The following is an 8,824-nucleotide window of genomic DNA, read 5'->3' on the forward strand; positions in this document are numbered from 1 at the left end:
CTGTTTGTTTTTATGGACTACAATAAAAAAAAAAAAAACTCAACAGTTTCTTGTTGTTGCCACGTTTTATTTTTAAACTGATTATATAGGTTTGGTTCTCCTTTTTCTTTTCTTGAGCACTGCATTCTTCTGCTTCTGTTTCTAACCATATGAGCGGTGATACTAAAGGGATGGCAAGTTCTATCAGAGAGTGACAACGCCAGACTCTGCGTGGTTTACTGTTAAAATTTATTTAGACACCAGACATTATTCATAGGTTCATTTTTTTTGACACATTGTTGCCTCTGCACCTCTGTATCCTATTCACATTGGTTACGCTTCCTAACAGGACAGATTGATTTCCCTGTAGTTTAACTGACTCCGTGTTGTACTGGGATGATCGAGTGCTTCCTTAATTTTTTGAGCAGTGCCTCAGAAGACGCATCTGCATGGATAATGAATGAGGCTGTCATAGAAAATGTAAACATAGATATTTCAATTAAACCGTCAGCTAGACACAAACAAAGGTCTTTAACTCACGGCAAGGGATAAAACGAGTGATTTACTTAAACCTCGGTGAAATAAATAAAGTAACAGTTAATTTATTTCCCATTTAAAGAGACACGGGTAACACTGAAAATGACCTTAAATTACTTTCTTCAGCCATGTGTTCTTTCTAGGGGGGAAAGGGGGCGTGTCCTGTTTGCCAAGGTGCAAGTTGCGTGTACGCACTTATTTTGTCCGCTAAGTAAGAATGTTTATGCACATATTGGCGAATGAGACTACGAGACACCCTCCTGGCTTTTTCCTCTAAGGTCACGACGAGCTTTGTGTCTTTAGTAAAACTAGTTATAAGACAGAAACTAAAGGGACCGTCCTTTTAAAGGAAGTTGGCCATAAATGTTCAGCTGCACTGTCACAAAGTGGCTCAGATGGTCATAGATTATTATTTTCCCATTTGTTGTATGCTCACCTTATTACTAAATTAGGCAGAGCACTCTGAATTGAATCAGGACATAAAGCACGGTCTTTATGTTGCTTTATTGAACACTGTCCATCTTACAACTAGCCACTTAACGGGGCTTCCTTCGGACAACAACATCCGGTTCAAAGGTCATCACCTTAAGACATAGCCATATCAATACATGACATCCCCCTTTTCCTTAGACTCAAACTTTAGTTGTAATAACTTTGATGTCTTTTTTTTTTTTTTTTTTTTTCAACACTGAACATTCTTCTTGTCTTACTTTCTAACAAGTATATAATCTAACTGTCTCACCACACATGTACCTTTCTTTTTTCAATATATACATGTCGAAATACACATATGAACTTGAAACTTGCCAACTTTAAGTTACCTCTTCACCTTAACATATTATAGTTCATTTCACCACAAAATAACGAAACCTCTCGGGTATCTTTTTAGCCCTCTGTGATCTACTTGGTCTCTCTGGCCCCTGGGAGCCCTCTTGTGGTGTTGGAGTGAAGGTGTCAGTCTTTGTGGGTGTTTCACCTTCCTCCCTTTCAGGTATTGTGTCATAGTGTCCTTCTCTGGTCTCATTCGTCTCGTATTTCTTCACATGTGTGGTATTCCGGTGATAGCGAGCTCCTGTTGGTGATTCAATAATGACTTGGTTTCCAGTTCTGCTTACAACTTTGTGTGGTGTTGCGTTGAATGGTGTTGTAAACTTGTCCACTTTGTCTTGTTGAACCAGCACTGTGTCTCCCGAGTCAACTTTTGAATACTCAGCTCCCCTTCGTTCATCAGCATAAGTCTTTGATTTTCCCTTCTGTTCAGTGTCTCTGTCACGCACGTCCAACTCCGTTGTTTTTGCCTCACTGATGTTCGGTAACTTTCCTCTCATTTTGCGGTTGAACAGTAGTTCTGCTGGACTTTTGCCCGTGGTTGGATGTTCAATGCTGCGATACACTGTTACATATTTTCTTAGCTCTCGCTTCCAGTCAAGTCCTTCGGCTTGTGCGATCCTGATTCTTTTCATCAATGATGCATTTTGCCGTTCCACTTCTCCATTTGCTTGAGCCCATTTTGGTGTAGTTCTTATATGTTTGATTCCATTAGTTTCACAATATTCTCTGAACAGCTCAGATTTGAACTGTGGGCCGTTATCAGATTTGATTGTAACTGGTAGCCCATGTCTGCTAAATATACAGTCAATAGAGTTGATGACTTTTTCAGCAGTTGTAGATGACATTACATCATACTCATAGTACCGACTGTAGTAATCTATCAGTACAAGTATTGAGTGGTTCGAAGGTAGTGGTCCCAGTAAGTCTACCGCCACATCTCGCCATGGTCCATCTGGTAAAAGTGTGTTTCTCAGTGGTTCAGGTGGATCTGGTCTGGCTACTATTTGACATCCGTGACAAGCTTTACAAAACTTTTCTGCAGCTTTGTCCATCCCTGGCCACCAAACTTTTGTTCTGAGATGCTGTTTGGTTCCAACAATTCCTAAATGTCCTTCATGAGCTAGTGACAGTGCTTGAGCTCTGAGGTTTTCTGGCAATACAATGCGAGTTCCCCGCAAAACTATGTAGCCGATGACACACAGTTCATTTGCAATGGGTGCATATGTTTTGCATTTTTCAAAGTGTCCGTTTTCAATAGCTCTTCGCACTTCTGTTAATTCTGAGTCTGTAGCAGAGGCTTCTTCAACCTCTCTTGTTGTGAGTGCTTTTGGAGTAGCATTAACTGCAACAAATCTCACGTATTCTTCAGATTCATGCTTATGTATCTCTTTTGACGTGGTGTCAGCCAGCAGTCTTGACAGTGAATCCGCAATGTTTTGCTTTCCCTCAATGTGCACTACTTTAAAGTCATATGGTTGCAGTCTGAGAACCCATCTTTCTATGCGTGCACAAGGTTTAGATTTCTGGCTGTATATGACCTCTAATGGCTTGTGGTCTGTGATGAGGTCAAACTTCCTGCCATACACATATGGATGTAGTCTCTCACATGCCCATACCAGTGCTAGGGCTTCTCTTTCTGTTTGAGAATATCTTCGCTCACAGTCTGTTAAACTCCGACTTACGTAGCACACTGGTACCTCTTCTCCATTCTGTATTTGTATTAGCACTGCGCCCAAGCCTACAGGGCTTGCATCTGCTATGACTCTGGTTGGGGCTTCTTTGTCAAAATAGGCTAGGGTACCTGCTCTGGCTAACTCAGTCTTTAGTCTTTCAAATGCTTGCTTTTGTTCTGGCCCGAATGTAAACATAGTTTCTTTTCGAGTTAAACGTCTTAGTGGTTCAGAGAGTGTAGCAAACTGTGGTATGAACCTGCTACTGAAGCCTACCAGTCCAAGAAAGCTTCTCACCTCAGTAGCATTCTTCGGTTCTCGGGCTTCCACCACAGCTCTCACTCTTTCTTCAGTCGGGCCGATGCCTTTCTGTGTCAGCAGTATTCCCATGAACACGAGTCTGTCCATGTTGAACTGACACTTCTCTGAGTTTAGTGTCAGGCCACAGTCAGAGAGTCTCTTCATCACAGCATGCAGGCGCTTATCATGTGTTTCTTGGTCTGGCGCGTATATGATTACGTCATCTGAAATGTTCTCAACTCCTTCAATGCCAGCTAGTGCATTGGCAATCTCATGCTGATATTGCTCACTAGCTGATGAGACTCCAAATATTAGCCTTTTGTACCGGTATACTCCGTTGTGCACTGCAAATGTAGTTATCTCTCTTGACTCCGGGGTAAGCTCTAGTTGATGGTATCCCCACTTGAGATCGAGTTTGGTGAAGATTGCAGAGCCGTTTAGTCCTTGCAAGATTTCATCCACAGTGGGTATGGGGTATCTTTCCCTGATTATTGCCTCATTTGCTTTTCTCATGTCTAAGCACATTCTGATATCTTTGTCACATTTCTTTGGGAGTACCACTACAGGATTTACCCAAGGTGTAGGTCCTTCTACACGTTCTATAATGTCCATGTCAATTAGTTCATTGATCTTTTTCTCCACTGCATCCCTCAAATGATAAGGTATGCGCCTCAGTGGCTGTGCTACTGGTTTCACATTTGGATCAATGTACAGGCTGATCTGTTTGGTGTTTAGTTTTCCTACTCCTTTGAACACTTTTGGATACTTTTCTTTAAGAGTGTGCTTTAAATCTGTGACAGCCGCCACATTTTCACCTATTTTCAACACTCCTAACTTTATGGCAGTCTTTTTCCCCAGGAGTGGTTCACCATTACCTCTAATCAGGTGCCGCCGCTGGGTCTACTTCTCACAAAAACAAATCCAGGTCCGTGTCGTCCTCGTCGCCATTGTTGTATGCTCACCTTATTACTAAATTAGGCAGAGCACTCTGAATTGAATCAGGACATAAAGCACGGTCTTTATGTTGCTTTATTGAACACTGTCCATCTTACAACTAGCCACTTAACGGGGCTTCCTTCGGACAACAACATCCGGTTCAAAGGTCATCACCTTAAGACATAGCCATATCAATACATGACACCATTTTTTTGTTTTTTTTTATAAAGGGGCGTTAAAAACTTCCATTAAGGCAGGTTTTTCTTTAATTTCTCACGCTTGCATGCACAAAAAAGTACACGTTCAGAACAGCCTGATACTGTTCTCGCACACAAAGCATGCCATAATTTGCATGCAAACCTGGAAAGACAAATTGGAATTTACATGGAAGCAAATGCAGCGAGGCGGAAAAACCCGAGAGAATTTGTATATGGAAGAGTTTGTTAGAGGAAGAGCAAAGAAGAAGGGACAGGAACAGGCACATTTTCTCCCACAGATAGAATCCTAATTAAGAAAATTGGAGTAAATTACAGGGCGGGAGGGTTACTGGGCCGGTAATGAAGCCTGATATCTTATCATGAAAGAGAGTGAGCCAGAGAGGAAGGCTAAACTTGAGCCTGACTGGGTGTAAGGAAAAGGGGATTTAACTTGCGCTCAAAATTCATGAGCAGAATGTTAAAGTAACCTGATGCTTTCTGTGAGTTTTACTCTGATCCGAGACGGAGGAATATTGACTTCGGGATTTACCCCACCATCACTTCCTCGTACAGACTAATCTAGGCTTAGTGCAAAGAGGAGAGTCCACATAATGTCTTGTGGGTAAGTTTCTTGTGCATATGTGACAAATATTTCTTTTTCTGCTGCTGCTTTGCAATACTTTTTTTTTTGTCATTGAGCTTCGTTGTTGCCTGTTTCTACTGCTGCTACTTTACTTTTTATGCTTTGTCTGTTCTTTTGTCTCTTTGAAGACTTTGGAGGATATGTTTAACCCTCAAACGACCAAGCAGAGTTAACAGATAAAATTACTGACTTTAAAAAAAAAAAAATTATACAAGAATGCTTTTTTAATGGCTTTGTGGTTATTATAGCTATACGGGTCCCCTAATCCATGACAGATATTCTGAGCTGTCCTAATGTAATTAATTATAGTTTTTCATCATTTTTATGAGTATTTGCGGAAACAGTACATAAATTGCGTAAACAGTATTTGCGTAAACAGACTTGCTAGTTCACAATAGAATAGTAAAATGTGATAATTATAAGTGAAAAGTTACAGTAAAGTCAGAGATTACAATGTTTAAAAAATTGCCACATTGGTCGATAGATAGATTAGCTCTTTACTATTACTGTACATATACAACGAAATTATAGGTGCTCCACGCCATCTCGCGGGTGCAAAAACAAATAGTAAAAAAATAAATAAATTAGGAATAAATGGCAAACAGAAGATAGATAGATAGATAGATATATAGATATATAGATATATATATATATATATATATATATATATATATATATATATATATATATATATATGAACTACCAGAAGGCAACATTGCAGACATAGAGGACAGTTACAAGTACCTGGGGATCCCGCAGGCAAATGGGAACCATGAAGAGGCCGCTAGAAAGGCTGCAACCACCAAGTACCTGCAGAGGGTCAGGCAAGTCCTGAGGAGTCAGCTGAATGGTAAGAACAAGATCCGGGCCATCAACACATACGCCCTGCCCGTGATCAGGTACCCTGCTGGGGTAATAGGCTGGCCAAAGGAGGAGATAGAAGCCACTGACATAAAGACAAGAAAGCTCCTGACCATGCATGGAGGGTTTCACCCCAAGTCCAGCACCCTGAGGCTGTACGCTAAGCGGAAGGAAGGGGGCCGGGGACTGGTGAGTGTCAGCACCACAGTCCAGGATGAGACAAGGAACATCCAAGAATACATTGGGAAGATGGCCCCAACTGACCGAGTGCTCAGTGAATACCTCAGGCAGCAGAAACCCAAGAAAGAGGAGGGAGACGAGGAACCATCATGGAAGGACAGGCCCCTGCACGGTATGTACCACCGGCAGATAGAGGAGGTGGCTGATATCCAGAAATCCTACCAGTGGCTGGACAAAGCTGGACTGAAAGACAGCACAGAGGCACTAATCATGGCAGCACAAGAACAAGCTCTGAGTACAAGATCCATAGAGGCTGGGGTCTATCACACCAGGCAAGACCCCAGGTGCAGGCTGTGTAAAGATGCCCCAGAGACAATCCAGCACATAACAGCAGGGTGCAAGATGCTAGCAGGCAAGGCATACATGGAACGCCATAACCAAGTGGCCGGCATAGTGTACAGGAACATCTGTGCCGAGTATAACCTAGAAGTCCCGAGGTCAAAATGGGAGATGCCCCCAAGGGTGGTGGAGAATGACCGAGCTAAGATCCTGTGGGACTTCCAGATACAGACGGACAAAATGGTGGTGGCTAACCAACCATTTTGGTTAGCCACCATAGTGGTGGTAGACAAACAGAAGAAGACGGCCGTAGTGATCGATGTAGCGGTTCCGAATGACAGCAATATCAGGAAGAAGGAACACGAGAAGCTGGAGAAATACCAAGGGCTCAGAGAAGAGCTCGAGAGGATGTGGAGGGTGAAGGTAACGGTGGTCCCCGTGGTAATCGGAGCACTAGGTGCGGTGACTCCCAAGCTAGGCGAGTGGCTCCAGCAGATCCCGGGAAAAACATCGGAGATCTCTGTCCAGAAGAGCGCAGTCCTGGGAACAGCTAAGATACTGCGCAGGACCCTCAAGCTCCCAGGCCTCTGGTAGAGGACCCGAGCTTGAAGGATAAACCGCCCGCAGGGGCGTGCTGGGTGTTTTATATATATATATATATATATATATATATATATATATATATATATATATATATATATATATATATATATATATATATACAAAACAAGAGAAAGGCACACAATAGAAAGCAAAGTGCTTGGAAGCAGTGCAAAGGGGCATGGTCCTATGAAAACTACAAAAAGCTGTCGGAGAAGTCGACAAATTAATGGCAGGTGGCATATTTATGATTAAAAATATCACAGTGGCACTCCATAAGTTGATTCTGTTCATCTCACGTAGCGTTTTTCAGTGGAAGAAACGTTTTGTCACTCATCCAAGTGACTTCTTCAGTCTCAGCTGACTGCATTTTATAAACAGTTCATTTGCATAATGACTGAAACCAGCCCAGTGAAGGAACAATGGGCCGGGTGGTCAGTTCCTTCATCGTAATTATGCAAATTCTCGTGACCATTGATCAACACCCGCTGATTAGACCACTGAGGTTGTTTGGTTTCCCCGATGTATAAATCCTGCAATCCTCCCGGCACTTAACAGCGTACACTATGTTACTCTGTTTGATCCTTGGGGTGGACCAGTTTTTGGCGCAGCGTGTTTTGAGGTTTAAAAGCCACAGAGACAGAGTCTCAACTGATCCGATACTCCTGACACATACGGGATAACTGCAGGTTTTTGCTTAGGCGGCGGTTGTCCTTCTCTCCTGAATCGGCTGAAGCTTTCTTTAGGCGCCTTCCCAGCTTTGACAAATGTCCAGCTGGGATAACCACATTTACTCAGGGCCTCCTTGATGTGATGTTCTTCTACTTCCCTGGCCGCTGCGTCTGTGGGGATGGTGTTCGCTCTGTGTTGTAGCGTCCTGATGGCACTCAGTTTATGCTCCATTGGATGATGAGAGTCAAACCTTAATTCACGGATCACATTAACTCGGTGGACCGACATCAAATTCACCAGGGAGGATATGAAAAGTGGCAGGTTAGCCTTCTTATTACTGAGATTTCCATCAGTGGGGGACATCTAAAAGCTGATGTGTACCGTAAACCTTCACATACAGATCAGTATCTAAGGTTTGACTCTTTGACTGTAAACACAGCAGGAAATTATGAGCAGGAGGAACAAAAAAAACAAACCAAAAAAAACAGGTAATAAAGCTCCAAGATCCCCGAGGAGAGTGAAAGTCTGTAGTTTTAGGACAGTTTGGATTTCCTTCAGTCTTTGTGGTGCATTGTACCTGAAAGCAGATCTGCAAAGGTTAGAGTATATGAGAAATATCTTGAGTATTTAACGGGTCTTGAATTGTAGTTGCAAGATTTAAATGTTGTGTGGTAGCTTTATAACTGAACTCAGGCTTCTGGACTTGGCTGAAGAGAATGTGGGTCATAATTCAGTGTAGTTCTGAATGCAGATCGAATGTATTCAAGCATTTGCTCACTTTAGTCCATTACCTGTCACTTGTGCTTTCATTACTTCTGTATGGAGTTTGCATTTTCTACCATAGTCGTGCAGGTTTTCTCTACTTTACATTGAAAAACCTGCCTTAACCTGCCTGTATGGATGCATGACACTCTCACAAAAGAGATTCTTTATTTCAAGAGTATCACTTCCTGGTTTAGATAAAGGGTAATAAATGCCTATAGAAAATAAACATTGGTTCATAAATCTTGGAAAATATCCGAAGATGTCCAATTGGGATTTGCCTATTTTCTTTTCCTTTTTTTTAAGTACTTTTTTTT

Source organism: Diplotaxodon limnothrissa, linkage group LG11, assembly GCF_057381915.1.
Source record: "Diplotaxodon limnothrissa isolate DT_005_m linkage group LG11, D_limnothrissa_male_GT1.1, whole genome shotgun sequence".
Lineage (NCBI taxonomy): Eukaryota > Metazoa > Chordata > Actinopteri > Cichliformes > Cichlidae > Diplotaxodon > Diplotaxodon limnothrissa.